Below are 17,679 nucleotides of genomic sequence, written 5' to 3' on the forward strand. Positions count from 1 at the left end.
AAAAAAGACCAAACTTACTAGCCTGACAGAGACTGGAAAAACCTTGAGAGTATGGCCCCCAGACATCCTTTTAGCTCAGTAATGAAGTCACTCCTGCGGTTCACCCTTCAGCCAAAGATTAGACAGGCCCATAAAACAAAATGAGACTAAGGGGGCACACCAGGAAGGCAGGAAGGGACAGGAAAGCTGGTGACTGGGAACTCAAAGTCAAGAAGGGGATAGTGTTGACATGTCGTGGGGTTGGTAACCAATGTCACAAAACAATATGTGTACTGTTTAATGAGAAGATAGTTTGTTCTATAAACCTTAATCTAAAGTACAATAATATTAAGAATAATGGGAATAATAGACCATAAAGAAGAGTAAAAAAATGTATATCTAATGTCCATCTAGTCTTCTACCTTGTCTCTAATGATTACTCTTAACCAGAGTTGGATCCCTGGTCGCACAGAGGTTAAGAGCTCAGCTGCTAACCAAAAGGTCAGTAGTTCAAATCCACCAGCTGCTCTCTGGATATCCTGTAGGGCAGTTCTACTCTGCCCTATAGGGTCATTATGAGTCAGAATCAACTCGACGGCAGTGGGGTTGGTTTGGTTTTTTTGAACCAGAGTTACATTTAGTATTTCTACAAACATAGGGTACAACTTGCTAACCTGTCAGATGATTCTTCTTCTTTATTATGTTTTGGGAATAAAATGGGAAAGGCTTTAGTGATGTTCATTCAACATGAGTTACTCTATCAAAACTTATATATGATGCTCTTCCAACATCTCAAATCTAATTACATCTCTTCCCTAAGTAAATCAATTCCATGACTTCCTGTTGCTCTTAGGTTAAAGAGCTACATCAGGCAGAACTCTTTCTGGAAACTACATAAAGCCAACATAAACAACATTACAAAAAAAGTGGCAGGGGATTTGACTTGCGTAATAAAAAATTCCAAGAATAGATTATTCTCAAGTTCAGCTAGATCAAGGTTATCAAATGATGTCACCGGGGCTCACTCTCTATCATTCAACTTTTTTTTTTTTTTCTATTTTAGATCCATTGTCACCTAGGTTCTTCACTCATGATAGATGATAGAAACTTCAGGCTTACATTCTAAGAACAATTCCAACAGGAAGAAGATACCTCTTCCCCAGTCCCGGAATTGGGTGTTATTGCCTTTGATTTAACTAGCTTAGGTAGGAACATGTAGTTTCTCTCAGAATCAATCACTAAAGTCAGAGGGATACAACGTTTGATTGGCTAGGCCTGTGTCAATGTCAAACTTCTGAAGCTGGGAGCGAAGACAGATTCACCTAAATCACCTGTAATGACAGAAGGAGGGAGGATAGTTCGCCTGGGAAAATCAGGGAGTGGGCCTAGAAGGAATGGATTCTGGATTGGCCAAAACACAGATGTTTGGTTGTACAACATGTACACATCTTTATTCCCATACATAAAAATTCAGAATTGTCCAAGCCTATATTAAACAATAATATCATATGGAATAAAATACATATGGACCACCACCGCTCAAGTTTTACCCAGTTAGTACATCCAGCCTGAGTTCAGACGCTGTTGTTAACGTGCATTCCTCATGGTTCAGAAACTGATTGTAAAATGACACATTTAAACATTTCCAAAAAACACACACAATATACATTTGTAGGAGGACTTCCATAAAAACGCCAACTGAAAGAAAACAAGAGGAAGGGAGGACCATACAATGGTAATCAGTCTTTAGCATATATCTCGAACAGGAGAGTTGCAAGAAACCCTTGTCTTGGTTTTGAGAGAATTCCTTGGTCAGCCCTTCTGTCTTCTCTTGGGTCTGTCTTCTGTGTTATTTGTCCTTTATGGCCATAGCTGAGGAAGACATTGGGGAGGATTTACTCTCTGTTTATCATACCCTAGTGATAGCCTTGTTTCTGCTGATGCTGGTTTAGGATTCTGCCTGCATATTGCCTTGGGAGTTGAGCCGTCATAGCTTTCATTTATGGATGTTTCAGTTTCTCTGGGAACCCAAGTTCTTTAAAAAGCTTAGTAAGCTCTACAATCTATTTGTTTCCAGTAAATTCAGTGAGTTAGCAAAACAAAAAAAGGTCAGAGATAATTATTGAGTCCTAATGCTTGATTCTATACTCCGAACTGGTTGTTTCTGTCTTCTAACAATTAATTGACCTTGATATTCTGTCTACTTGGGTAAGTGGGATCCCTGGTTCTCAGTCTTATCTTCCTCTCATTCCATTCTCTCCACATGTGCTAGCACTGAATTTAGATTGGGACAGAAAAGTCGCCTTTTCAAACTCAGTGAGTCACAAATATGTTTGACTCTTGGTTGTCTTGGATTTGAGGACGAGTTAAAAGGGTTGCTCTTGGTGTTTTCACTTCTTCTAGACAAGCCAACTTCAACCACAGCTTGTCCCTTTCTTATAGGATCTCACTAAATTTCACAAAAAAGAACCAGTACCTTTCTGATTTTTATCCAAACAAGTTCTCTCATCTCTAGCCTCAACAGGCACATGATCTTAGTCTCAAGATAAAACAGAAAGCTGGTTAATCAACTGTTGTGTCAATTTCTCAGTCAAAAAAGGAAGGATTCTCAATTGCTTCTTTCCTACCTGGTTTCTGCCAATTCCACATTTTAACATCTATTAACACTCTTCAATTCTTGCACTAATTTTTGTTTGTATTTTTGTTTTCAATAAATCAGGTCTTTCCCAGATCTAAGGCACTAAAATATATCTCTAACAGGTTTGCTTGACAAGAAGAATACATTGCTTCACAAAACTGAGAAGTATGGAGTAGATCTGCTCAGTGACGTCAACCAAACTCAGTCTCCCCTCTTCATCTCTCAACTCCACTTTCTTCTGTGTTGGCTATACCACAGGGAAGACATTTTCTCTGAGAGAATTGAGCTTTTCTTGCTGGTTGCCAGTAGCTCCAGGTTTACATTGTATAGTGTCAGAAACTCAAGCAGAAAAAGAATGCTTTTCTCCAACCTCAGCAAAAGGTCCATAAATTAGCCTTATTGGTTTTGATTGGTCTGGCTTGAGTTGTATGTTTCCCTGTCTTAATTCCTGGGGGTTGTCATTCTCTGATTGGCTAAGAGTAGATTACCACACATCCACCCTTGAAGCTGAGGGTATACTTGTTCCAGCCAAACCTTGGGGTTTGAAGATTTATTTTCCAAGGACAAATCATAGTGCTATTACCTGAGAATGGGGGGGATGGAGGAGTGGAGCCTGAGCAGATGAAAACAGATAATTACAAAAAGATTCAATACTTAGTGTGTCTGACAAGGCTCTGTATAATCTGGCCCCATCTACTTTACCAGCCTCATCTGACAGAGCTCTCCTACTTACCCTTAGGGCCAAGGCCACACTGGCCTTACGCTATCTGTCTTTCTGCTTCTGGATCTCCCAGTAGGCAATTCCTTCTGCCTGGAACCAAGTTCCTCTCCTTTTGCCCAATTTGATTGGTTAATGTGTACTTATTCAGTTCAGTTATCACTTCCTTAAGGAAATCTTAACTCCTAAACTAGGTTTTATCCCTCCTTCGATATTTGTCCACAACCCCAAACTTCTTTAATTGTGTAATTAATTTTAGCTCTATTAGGACAGAATATCTTTGTTTGTAGGTGACAAAATATTATTCATTGAATGAACAAATGAAGTGCATGGGTGAGTGCATGAGGGAACGGGTGAGATGAAGGAATACATGATGTTGGACTTAATAATTTTGTTCATCCCATTAATCTCTGTTATTTCTTGATCTGGTTTTCCTTCAGCTCATTCTCAGTTGTACATCAATACCAGTTTCTCCCCATCTTGTGTGTTGACTATTGTTTAACAGAGAAGATGATTTAGTTGCATAACAAGCCTTGACTATGAAGGAAATGTGGAGTAAAAATAATTTCCAACTAGATACTTGTGAAGATATATCAGGTTACTGAGTGCAAAGTGCTCATACTCTGAAAGAGAAAGATCTCAGTTCTAGTGCTAGCCCAGCAATTTATTAGCTCTTTGATTGTAGGAATTTATTTAGTCTCTCTGAGCCTTTGCTTATCTGTAAACCAAAGATAATAATCTCTAACTTGCAAGGTTATTGTAAGAATATAAAAGTAATGTATGCTTTATGCATAGCACACAGTAGAATACAAATCAATATTTGATACGTATTATTATGATTATTTTTGGATCACAAAACTGTCTTTATATTAACAAGCATGGATTAGAAACCATAACCATCATTACACATCACCCAGATGAAGATTCTCTTACAGCTATAGGATACCTTCATACCTGTGTTTCACAATACACCCTTGTGTGTTAAAGGAAAGTTGCACTAAATTTTATATCACAGACTGCACTCCAGCCTTGTCTGAAACACCAGCATTTAATTTGTCATACATTTCACAGACCCCATTCCTCACTCTCGAAGGCAATGGCGCCAGTGTTCTAGGATAAAAACATCACAAAGTTTAGTAAAGCAAAAAGAAAGTTTTATTCGGCATATATTCAAAGAGGCACAAGGGGGAAGCGGACAAGCACGCTGCCAGAGCTGTGTCTGCCCCAATCCAAGGAAATTACGGAACAGACAAAAGTGGGAAAACGGACAAGCATGCTGCTAGAGCCGTGTCTGCCCGAGTCCAAAGAATATTACAGAATAGGCAAGAATGGGAAAACAGACAACCATGCTGCCAGAGCCATGTCTGCCCAAGTCCAAGAAATGTTACAGAATCATCAGTATATATTAACATTACAAATGGACAAAACCATTGAAAACTTCACCTTTTCACAAACTGGCTAGCAACTGTGATCCTACATTTTAAATTCTTTCTTAACAATCATTGGTACAGGTTTCAGTAATGACAGTCAGGAGGGTCTTCATTGGTCCAACAAATCTTACTATTCACTAAATGCTAACAGAAAAAGATAAGAGTGGAAAGTATGTGGGTCTTGTGTGCTCTGTTTTATTATCTGTTTATGTGAAAGTTTCCCTAAAAGATGTTTTCCAAGATTATCCTAGCTATTGTATTTATACCTCAGGGCCCAGTTGATGTGTCCTTTTGAGTTCAACTCCAGCTGGGTCACATTCTCTATGCTCAAGGACAGGGAATAATGACTCCAATATTATTTCCTAAATCACCAGTAAACCAGTTGCCATGGAGTTGATTCTGACTCATAGAGACCCCAGGTGTGTCAGGGTAGAACTATGCTCCATAAGGTTTTCAATGGCTGATTATTTGAAAGTAGATCACCAGGCCTTTCTTCTGAAGTGACTGTGGGTGGACTTGAACCTCCTAGCCTTTGAGTTAGCAGCCAATCACGTTACCTGTTTGCACCATGCAGGGACTCCAAGAAGTCTAAAGGGCCACTAGAGGGGAGAGATGAAGAGGGATACAATAAAATTAAGTATTTTAGCCTGTGTCCGTAAATACACACTATATTCTAATTCTGCAGATATATGGTGACAATTCTCTCAAGTCTTGGGATTAAATCCACAAATTTACCTGCACTGTAAGAAATGCAATGAAAACTTTACATTGAACAAATTGACCCCTCTCCTTTAAAAGAGCAATCCTTCACCTCTGCTTGTCAGCAGAGCGATCTTTCTAAAAGATCCCACCTTTCAGAGACCTTGTTCAATAAGTATCTTTTCTTCCTTGGTATCTTTAACCATCCACTTCAACTGGCTCTCTCCCATTAGCATTTACATACTCTCAAGTCTATCCCATCTTAAAAAATGTTTTCCTCAGCCCCACACCCCCTGCAGCTATCTTGCTATCTCCTTCCTCTTTAACTAAACTTTACATAGTTGTCTGCATTCATTATCTTTGTGTCCTCACTTCCTGTTTATCCTTCAACCTCAGGCAATCTGGCTTCTGTCACTATACTGAAATTCACTTTGCCAAGCACTGTCATGAAAGCACCACTGTTAATCCAAGGAACACTTCTCATTACTTGTTTCAGGTGACAGCTCAATAGTATGTGGCTCTGCTGAGCAGGTTATACTGTCCTTCATGAGATCTCCCTTAATTGACTCCCACAACACCACACACCTCTTCTTTCTCTCAAACCTTAAGGCTGATGTTCCTCAATTTCTCTCCTGAAACTCCACTTTTCTTCTCACTCCGCATACTTTGTGGGTAAGTTTATCACCCCTCAACTGCCATCTTTATGCTGATGATTGACAAACGTATAACTCAATTTTCTGGCATGTCCTCAGGTGCCTCAAACTTAACTTGTTCATTACTGTTTTTTCTTTTTTAATTTCCCATAACCTGCAATCTCCCATTCCCAGGCTACTTCCCTTCCTGTGAACTCTATCTCCAGTGAAAATCACCACAAACCACTTAAGCCAGGCCAGAAATTATGGTGATAACTTTGAAAAACTTGTCTCTGGCTCACCCCTGATTTGCTCATTCCTATACTCCATTTCTTCTACCTCTCCATCTCTTGATCTATCCATTTCTCTCCATGCCTCCTGCCTAACCTCTACTCCAGGCCACTCTAATTCCAAAGGACTTCTGCTGTCTCCTCACTGGCGTCCTAGCCTCTGCTACTGTATTTTCCCAAGCCATTCTCCTCATTGCAACTACAGACAGATTCCCCAAGTCCAATGCTGATCATTTCACTTCTCTTTTAAAACCCTAATTGATTTCCCATTGTACTTAGGCTACAATCCCAACCCCTTCCCGGGGTTTATAGCGGGCCTCATAATCTGCTCCCTGCCAACTGCGGCAGCCTAATGTTTTGCACTCTTCCTTCTGACTTTCTATACGTGTCATTTGGAAACTATTTTATTTCTTCAAACATGTCATGCTTTCTCATCCTCCTGTTCTTCATAAAGTCTTTTATCTCCACCAAGAACAAACGCTCTGACTTTTCACTTGGCCTGAATAATTCTTATTCATCCTTAAGATCTCAGCTGAAATGTAACTTCCATGGGAAGTTTTCTCTGAGCCTTCAAGTCTGAGTTAAGTACCCTTCGTATTGCACACCTGACATACTTTCTTCATACACTTATAATGTTTTATAATTGTCTATTTACATGTCTGTTTTCCCACTTGACTGCAAGCTCTGTGAGGACAGAAGACACATCTCTCTCCTTCATTATTATATCCTGGTATCAGAGAATAAATGAATGATTAAGAAGTTTATTGAAGTGAGAATAGTGCAGTGAACCATCACCACACAAATTTAATTTTAAACATAGAATAAGTCTGGGAAAGCATAGCATGAGAAATGCTACCACTAATGTGATAATGCAAATGGTTAAGCACTCAGCTACTAACTGAAATATTGGTGATTTGAATCCACCCAGAGGTGCATCAGAAGAAAGGCCTGCTGATCTACTTCCACAAAGTCACAGCCTTTAAAAACCCTTATGGAGCACAGTTCTATCCTAAAACACACAGGGTTGTCATGAATCAGAATCAAGATGACAGCAACTGGTTTAATGTGAAACATCTTTAAGTATTAAAAGCTGATATGTCTTTGTTATAACACTCTATTGCAGTATGTCTTAGGGTGGTATTTCCATCTGTTTGTGATACTTCTGTGTCTTGAGAATTTCCTGAGCAGCCCCCATGATGATGCGCTTTGACTCTGTATGGTCTTGGTCCTGCTCTGATTAAAGTGCCTCACAGGAATGTGAAAATCGAAACACACATGGCATATCTGTCTCTCCAAGCATCACAATAAACTATGATAAGTTAGAAATTCCAACTTGAGCAACCATTGATGGATGGAAAATTAGAGTAACAAACCTTCATTTCTAATATTACATATGTATATAATGGTATTTGAGATAAATTGTATTTGATTTGGTGGTATCTCCACTAGCCTGACTTCATAGAACATCCTATCGAGGAGCAAAGCAATTCAAAAAGTCCCACTAAAAGTGGGACCTATTAGATGCCTTGTCTCCCCAAAGGTCTGCTTTTGAATGTATGTACTCCCAAAACCCACACTTTCCACATGGGCTGCCACCTATGGAGTCTCTAAAATTTCAAAAGAAAAAAAAAATGCAGACTACAATATGAAATAATTATTGTCGCCTATAATTAACAATTCTGTAATAAATGTATTTTACATTAGCCTTTTTTCCTAAATACATAGGATATATATGTTTAGATAAAGTGTTATTGCTTAGTAAGCAGCCCTGATAGGAAGCATTGTTACTGGCCAGAATGCTGTAAAACTTGTTTGTCTTTTCATGAAACTATTTAGAGCAAATATTTCACTCATTCCAGATTTTGTGCATGAAGTTTCATTCTGAGTTTTGGCTTCATTAGAAAATTTGTGAGTTTGAAACTCTGACTTAAAGTCAATCCACCAAACCCCATCCCCTCCAATTTTATTCAATAAAGGGGAATTATTTAAATTAATTTCAGGTATTTTTAAAAAATTACTTTCTCTTTATGAAAATGTGAATCTGTGTCTTGCTGTCCTAAGAATCTGCTTCATTAAAAATGCATATGCACACACTCATTTACTCACACTCACATCCAGACATCTTTGTGGCTTGAGGGGGAAAGAGCAAAGAAGAGTTCCAGTATTCTATCTTTCATGTTTTTGAGTAACTCGTTCTTCACTCCTTTACAAATGTGTTTAGGGAATAGATTAAATTTCACCTCCTCACATTTGGAATGAACAGAATTCCTACCGCAGTGGATGTTGTTAGGTGCTGTCCAGTTGGTTCCGACTCACAGCAACTGTACTACAGGATGAAACACTGCCTGGTCCTGCACCATCCTCATAATCTACCAGTCCTGTGCCATCCTCACAATTCTACCAAAAAAAAAAAAAGTAAAAGTAAAAGCATACACTAAACAGTTTTCCTAAATATTTCCCTTAGTGTAGCATTCTCCTCCATATCTGTGTAAGCATAGACAAGTAATCAAAATGTATCAGCATAAGATAAATTGTTGCAAGTTGATCAAGAGCTTCTTTTCTGCCCTAATGAAGGTATTAAAGTTGACTCATTTGTTTCCCTTTGGTTTGTGGAAAGAATAGTGAAGAAAATTGGAGTCTGAGAATTTATCACGTACTCTGTGACCCTGGGCAAGTTACTTAATCTCTCTGATATGTTCCCTCATGCATTACAAAAAATAAAATAGGGATGATAACTGTTTTACCTACTTCTCAAGACTATTATAAATATTACATGAGATAACATGTATTAAAGTTTTTGTAGGTTTTTAACGGCAGAGTCTAGACTAAAATCCTAGACCCTGTAACTTACATCAGACTGAATTTAACATTTCTAGTAAGTTTGCTTTTACTAGTTCCTTTTTCTAAATTTCTTGACTATCTTACTTTGTGAATTCACACTACCTTGACTTTTAATGGCAATCCTTATCCATAAAAATTATGACTTTACCCTTTCCTGAGTTTTAAACTTAGAGAAAGATTCTAGTTTGTGTTTACTAGTAGACAGTGCCTATTGACCTTTTACAATTTAAGGGGATTCAGGAAAAGTTTCCTCATTAAAATATGTCATCATGACTACTAGGATCAGCACCCGTGTAATGAGCACCACCCTGTGACATTCCCCCCCTTCCCCATACAACCATACATAGCCCTCCATGTTTGAAAGTTCTACCAAGCACTGAGATTAAAACTCTGAAGACCTTTGTTTAACATGTAATTGTTATCTGTTGTTGTTGTGTGCCATCCGGTTGATTCTGCCTCATAGGGACCCTATATGACAGAGTAGAACTGGCCCATAGAGTTTCTAAGGAGCAGCAAGTAGGAACCGCCAACCTTTTGGTTAGCAGCAGCTGAGCTCTTAACCACTACGCCACCAGGGCTCCAATTGTTATCTAGAAGGAAGTAAAACTTCAACCCATTATTAACCCTTAACTTGACTAAATGAACTTTTTAAGACTTTAGAAGAGATCAGAGTGGTCAGGGAATTGGGGCAGAGATTGAACAGAAGGAAAAGAAACTGAGAGCACATATTCAGAACTGGCTAGTCAAGAAGAACCTTAAGGGAGGCATATCTTGAAGCACTGGTTGTTTTAAATAGTGGGAAGTATACCTTGTAAGAAAGGAGAGAGTGAGATTAGGACTCTAAGGAGAATGGCATCCTTGAAGAAGGGGCATTAGTGAGTTCTCTTGTACGAATTATACCTACACCTGTGGTTTGACTTTATTATATTTAGTGAGCAGTCATTTTTCTTATGAGGGAGCACCCCTAAATGTCTTCCCACTCCCATTCAACAAAAATGTATTAAATGACTGCTACTATCTCCAGCCCCATAATTTTGCCTCCCCTTGATTTACCCCACAACTGAATGGTGTCCCTGAAACATTTTAGGACAGTACTCTTCACATGTAAAGTTCCAGTACTGATGAATCTCAATGTCTTATCTGGTCAATCTACAAGCTAGTTGCTGTTGTCCTACTTTCCTCTTTGTGGTAATGAAGCTTCTCCAATAGTTCTCATTTCCTTACTTCTCTCCACCCAATCTAACTAGGGTCAGTGATCATAAGAGTTCAGAGAAATAAAAGTTAGGGACCCCCCAATGAAATGCTAATTTAGGATTTGTTTTTGATGTTCTGATTTAGTGTGTGAGTGTGGGTTTGTGTGTTTCTTTTCGCCTTACACCCCATCCTCTCTTTCAGAAACCACTGCTTTGTGGTCACTGCTTGGATATAGTTTATTCTCTTGGGGATAAAAGTTATTGTAAAGTATAGGACAACTGCCTGACAATCAACCCATGGCGAACTTAGAGGCATGCCTAATTATTGACAGATCAAGGAGGTTCTCTGCCAAATAGTAATAATATTGTACACTAAGATGTACAATTAGAAAACAAATTGAACAGAGGTTAGTAGTGCAGTGCTTTACAGGAGACTACTCATCCTCTCATGCTCAGCAGGATCTGAGTTGGCACTGAGTCAGATCTCATTAGCTTTTCTCACATATCTCTGGAAAATATGAAAATAACACTTCAGAAGATTCAAAGAAAATTGTGCATCAAATAATGGTTACTTTACTTTCTTTTTAAAATTTTTCTTTCTTCTCCATACAAAGTATCTATAGGAAAGGGAATAATTTAGCTAATGGGGGCCTAAAATTATTTTAATCAATATAGCCCTTCCTTCCAGGAAGAATTATACTAAAAGTTAGCATGGTACCTTACAATACACTCATAAACTATCCTATAGCCATTATTTTGGAAAAAGAAAAAAAAATAGAATCAATTTGTCTAGTTGCCAAGATTACAGGAATGGTTTTAAAATTTTTAGAGTAAGTTGACAAAACTCAATCAATAGAATTTCCCCATGAGAACCAAAACCCCAAAATATTCTTCACAAATTGAACCCAGTCAACTTCTAATACTTCTCTGCTACCCCACCCCACTCGCTGCATCAGAGGATAAATCCTATCACTTATATTTTTTCCTGATTCTTCCTTTGCACTACCGATAATCTGAGTCATTCCTGGGCTGCTGATTTTTTATCTCTTCCTCAAAAGAGATGTATTGTTTACCTGTCACAAAAGAACTCAGAAGAAGATGGATTTAATCAACCTCAAATACAGACAAGGAGTCACAGGCAGTTATGCTGGGTCTGTGCAAAGGTGTTTGGGCTGCATCTGACTGCAGAGGGATACACAATGTTTGGTCTTCATCATGGGATGCCATGTGAATGATAATGATGTGTGTCTGTTAACTATATTATGTGTAAATGTTTTCATTGTATTTTCACACATTAGGCTATACCAGTGATTTTCAAGCAGAGCTGTATATCTGATTGCCTGTGGATCTTTTGAAAAGTACTATTACTCCAGCTACACTCTAGATCTCATTAATCAGAATCTTCAAGAGGCTGGTGGAGGTAGAGGAATGGAACCTAGTCATGTGTAGTTTTCAAAAGCTCCCAAGGTGATTCTGATTTGTTTTCCCAGATGAAAGGCTTGATGCCATTACATTCTGAGTATTTATCCCTAAAGACCCACTCCCTAGGAAGGATTTCAGTAGATGGCGCTCTTTCTACCTTCCAGTTTCCTTGTTTGGCGGGAATGAACCCTAAATCATTCATGAAGTCAGGAGTAGATCAAAAATGAAATTCCGTCTTTACCACACCAATAATGAAAACATTTGGTAGAACTTATCTTTATCAATAACTTGTTAATAGAGTAATAATATAAGTGGTTGTGGCAGGTGGACATGGTATGATATTACATCTGTTTACCACACAATGTAATCATGCTTCCAAAGAATTCAAGCAGGTCAACTTCCTAACATATAACTGGAAACTAAAGAAACAAGGTAGAACGCAAATGATAAGAAAACCTAAATAGAGACTTAGACAGGAGATACTTTGTTATATGGGGGAGGACAAGGGGAATATTAGTGTTATTGCTGAAAAAAAAAAAAACTAACTGTGTGAAAAAGTTATCATGGGACAAACATACAGGTTTGTATGTGCTAAATTGGGAGACAGCACAGTATACCCTGTAAGAACACAAGCTTTAGATTCAGACAAACCTAGACTTAAACCCTGGTTCCACCTCTTTAATCCTGACGAAGGGTTAAACCCTTAAGTTTCAATAAGATATTGACCTACCTTATCTGATTTTAAAATAAGCATTAAATTCAAAGAGATAATAAAGTATCCCAATACATGTTACATAGCAAGTCCCTGGGTGGTGCAAACTGTTAACATGCTAGGCTGCTAACTGAAAGGTTGGAGGTTTGAGTCCTGGAGATCTACTTTTGAAAAATTAGCCATTGAAAACCCTATGCAGTACAATTCTATCTGATACACATGGCATCACAATAAGTCAGAGTTGACTTGATGGCAACTGGTAATTGGTGGTGGTACATAACAAGTATTTAACAAGTAATAATACCTTTAGAGTGCTAAGAAATAAGTAAACGTAGCTCCTGAGATTTTTTTCTAAAGTAACCATGAATAATGGAAAATTACTCTTGGTTTCCAAGGGAAGATTTCTGTATCAGTCAGTACTATTGATGATGAGAAAAATTTAGAGGTTGATGAGCAGGAAAAAAATATAAGGATCACTTTGATATAATGAAAAAGCCTGAACTTGGATTCACAAATCTTGGGTTTTACAGGATGTGTGACCTTAGACAAAGCTATTTAACCTCACTTTTCCCATTTATAAGATGGGAATTATATTAACTGCCATTTTGACAACGGCATGTGATTTTTAATATTAAATCAAAATGGTGTACATGAAATGCTTTAAAAACTATAAAATCCTATACAAATGCAAAGTGGCATGGAGGTAATTAAAACTCACTGCCGTCAAATCGATTCTGACTCATAATGACCCTACAAGGGCAGAGTAGAACTGACCCACACGGTTTCCAAGGCTGTAAATCTTTACGGAAGCAGATTGCCACATCTTTCTCCCGCGGAGCAGCTGGTGGGTTTGAACTGCCGACCTTTTGGTTAGCAGCTGAGTGCTTAACCACTGTGCCACCAGAGCTCCTATGGAGGTAACTACTAAGAGTTAATTAAAATTTATTTTATTATTGAAGTTCATCATTAAAGTTTAAAAATTATTCTCTCAAAAGAGAGTGGGATACTAACTGAATAAGAAGAGCGATTACTAGAACATAAAGTCAGAATTTATGAAGAAAAGAGAGGTTCCCCAGATTGTGAGAGATTGATATTAGCAACTCATCTGCAATACTTCTGCAAGCATTTGTATGAGGTTTGTCCTACTAATGATCCTGATATTCTTTTTATATTGCCTTTGACAATATTTTAACAGGATTAGACTTTAGAGTTTCCTTTCTAGGAATCATCAGATATTTTACTTTATCCCCACTGAATTAGCACACCTATTGGGTAGCTCCTGTTTTGAACAATTTAGGATTATTTCAGTTGTAACTGTTTCTTTAAAATTTGCAAATCAAATCATACAAAGAGAAGTCAACCAGATAGAACAAGATTAGAATAAAGCAAGTAGAAATTACATTAAAGAATCTATCAAGACTCTCAATAATATTATCCCTGGCTTTAGAGAACAATGATTTTTACTATTAATAATAATTTATATTTATAAAGTGCTATGTTTAAATTTTCTTTCTTTCTTTGTTAAATATGTCCCTTCACGTGGTGTGAAGTAAATGTAACCATACAAAAGAGACAAGAAAGGCCCCTTTACAGCAATGCTTGCTTTGCTGTTTGAAGGGCAACTGTCTTCCAAACACGCAGAGAATCCTTATCATGTTCTGTTTCAGAAATATGTTTTCAGAGAGAGAAAACAACAGGCCATGATTTAATGATTTTTTGTTAAACAACTATAATTCTTTCAAAGTAGTATGTATCACAACAATTTCTCTCTGTTAAAAAGAAAATCAAGTCTTTAAAGACAATTTCCCATTCTGCAGGTGGGGAGGAAATTTAAAAAGCACCTATTATTTTACTGTTAGTACAACACTAGAAATTTGCATTGTAAAGCAAGCTGCTGTGGTCAGCTCTTTAATGGACAGCAGCAGACAGGAAGCTGCCTCCACCCTAAGCAGCTTAGAGACTGAGCAACTGAATTAGACAGCAGGTGCCCAGGCCAGTCAAATCAATTTTCTAACACAGAAGTAGCATGTAGTGGAACTTGTTTTATTAGCCTTTTTTTTTTTTTTCTCTGTTAAGGAAGAAAGGATTTCTCTGTGTGGACGCAGTGCTGCTATTTCTAGTTTGAGAAAAATGGCAAGGAATTTGTTGATAATTGACTGTTGTTAAAACAGCCAATTATCTTTAAAAATAGATTAGCCACACCTATAGGAAGAGGAATCTCAAGAATGCATACAATTTATAAAAGCTGGCTCTGAATTACCCATACAAATGTGCACTAATGTGCAGTAAACAACTGATTATGCACACTGTATCCTTTCTTTCTCAGAAATCACAAACAATAGTTTCAAAAAACCAACAACAAAATAAAATCTGACTATTTTTACACTTGAAGCTCTTCATTATTTTACTTCCTTTTGCTGTTGAAAAGTCACAATAGCCAAGAAGAGTAATGTTTTTTCTTTTAAATTAACAGATGTCATGGTGGTTAAGGGTGAGGTGGGGTACAGAGAAAGAAGTTGGCAAGAAAAAGTCCAGGGCCTGTTGCAAAACCAACTGCAAGCCAAATACAATTCCAGATAGACAAGAATCACTTATTACAATGGGGGGGGGGGGAGTTTAAAAGATGAAATGGGAAGGAGGCAACCTTAAAGATCATTTTACTAAAGGAACATGCAGATACTTACACCAAACACAGGTGAGTATAGTATTTTCCATATGTTATTAAGTATAAAATATATAGATCCTCTGGGTGGTGTAAATGGTTAAAGCACTTGGCTGCTAATGGAAAGGTTGGAGGTTTCAGTCCACCCAGAGGTACCTCAAAACGAAAGTCCTGGTGATCTGCTCCTGAAAAATCAGCTACTGAAAACCCTATGAAGCCATAGTTATACTCTGATACACATGGGGTCCTCATGAGTTGGAGTTGACTTGATGGTGACTTTTTTTTTTGTAAAATATATAATTACTTACATATTTCTAGTTGGTCAACAAAAACTGCTGAAAGTAGACTATTATTGGTAATAGTAATAACTACCAGAACACGTACCTGGTGTTCTTATTTGATCCTTGCTACCACTCTGCTGTTTTAGCGGGTATCTAACAGATGAGACAGCTGGTGCAAAGAGAGTTCAGAACCAGGCTCAGGTCTACAGCGTGAGGAAGTAACGGAGTCAGGATTCACTCAGGTCTGTCTCACTCCAAAGCTTAGGCTTCAACAAGTGCGCTATACTGTGCACAGATACGTGTATGCCATGGTCTTTGAAGAACTTCACTTTCTGGACTTGAAAAACAAATTATAAGAGAAATCCTAAAAAGCTTAGGTTTCAAAGAGCATTAACAATTGCCAAGACCTCCATGGCACATTAGTGTACAGCTAGAAAAGATGAAAATGTATTAGGAAATACTTAGGAAAAAGCGAATGATTTTGCTTAGCCTATTTATGCAAAATCAGAAATCCGATTCAACTTTGTTTCAGAAATGGAACAATGTTTCATTAGAACATACTTTAAATGTTCTTCTTAGTAACAATGTGACACATGGAAAGAGTTCCTTTTTGTAAACCCTTTTTAAAGAGGAAATCGTCCAATTTCATAAAATTAGAGCAAGGCTTCACTTCTAAAGAAATTCCAGAGAAAATGGTTTACACAGTATAACTGGCTTTGACTTAAGGGTATTGTCATCACAACGCAGTAACCCCATAAAAGATGTACTCAAAATATCTATTTAATTTTGAAGTCAGTTACGTGAGAATCTTGAAGATGGAGGGAAAATTCCCCCCGAACTACTATCTGACATAATATGACCCACCTGGACTTTGGAGCCCTGGTGGCGCAGTGTTTAACAGCCCAAAAGGTCAGCAGTTGGAATCCACCAGCTGCTCCTTGGAGACCCTATGGGGCAGTTCTACTCTGTCCTTTACGGTCGCTATGAGTCGGAATCAATTCCACGGCAGTGGGCTTAGGTTTTTTTTTTTGGTTTATCTGGACTTTGTTCTTTATCATATCTCCAAATGAAAAGTTTATGGTCAGAAAAAAAAATAGTAGTAAAAAAGAGAAGTAAAACTACTCGGCAAAAGAAAAAGCTGCTGTTCATGGAAGTGTAGTTATTGAGTCTAGAATGTCAGGGAAAACCGCTGTCCGTTACTCGTAATTGAGTTCTTCATGGGTCGATTTCTTCATTACTTAATTGTACGCGTCGAAATTTCCTCAAAATAGGGCTCTTGTGGGAGGAAGCTTAAGCTTTTGAAAGTGCAGGTTTATTTCTTACAACCGAATTTAGCGAAACGTGGAAGGGTCACTGAGGACAAAGTCAGCTAGGATCTGACAGAATCCCTCGCCTTCCCGGCTCACGTGGCGAAAGTAAACAGAAGGTGGGCGGGGGCGGAGAGAATCCGGACATCAGGTTCCTAATTTGTCGTGTCTTTAAAAATACAGACCCCTTAAACACGAAGTGCATGCTCTCAGAGAAACCGAGGGGTGCTTCTGCTGAACAAGATCAAAGCGACCGAGAGGAGAGGACGCCTCAGCCAGGGCGGGGCGGGGGCACCTGGACCTACAGGGAGTGGGGTGCGGGCCTGTGCGGGGGCACGGACGGAGGTGGATGCACGCGGGGGCGTGTGCGGTGATACCTGCAAAAAGGTGGGGGTTAGGGTTAAGTTCGAGAACACCGGGGCTTGGGCCGAGTGGGTGCGGCGGGGCCGTGCGCGGGAATACCCGCAAGGGGATGGTGTGCAGGCCTGTGCTGGGTCGCCGGGGAAGGTGGCTGCGCGCGGGTGTGTGCGCGCGAATACCTGTCAGGTGGTGGGGGAGTGCGGGATCAATAAAAAGTTCAAAGAGAAAACTGTCATCTCATACCCCTGTCCAGATACCCACGCCCCGCACCCCTCCCCGTCCCCGCGCCTGCCTTGCTCCTTCTCCCGGGCGAAAAGACCCGTTCCGGGGCCCCGGGTTCCCGGGGATCTGGCCGTGGCGGCCGCGCCCGAGCCGCGGCGCCCGGGGGCTGGACCCTCCCCGCGCTCCTCCTCGCTCGCCCCCGCCCCGCGCTCATCCGGGCGCAGCGCTCTCCCCGTGCGGCTCCGAGCTTGCGGGCAGCCCGGGCCTGACTGCTCGCCCTGTGTACGGCCCCC

The sequence above is a fragment of the Trichechus manatus genome, unplaced genomic scaffold (genome assembly GCF_000243295.1).
Source record: "Trichechus manatus latirostris isolate Lorelei unplaced genomic scaffold, TriManLat1.0 scaffold00071, whole genome shotgun sequence".
Taxonomy (NCBI): domain Eukaryota; kingdom Metazoa; phylum Chordata; class Mammalia; order Sirenia; family Trichechidae; genus Trichechus; species Trichechus manatus.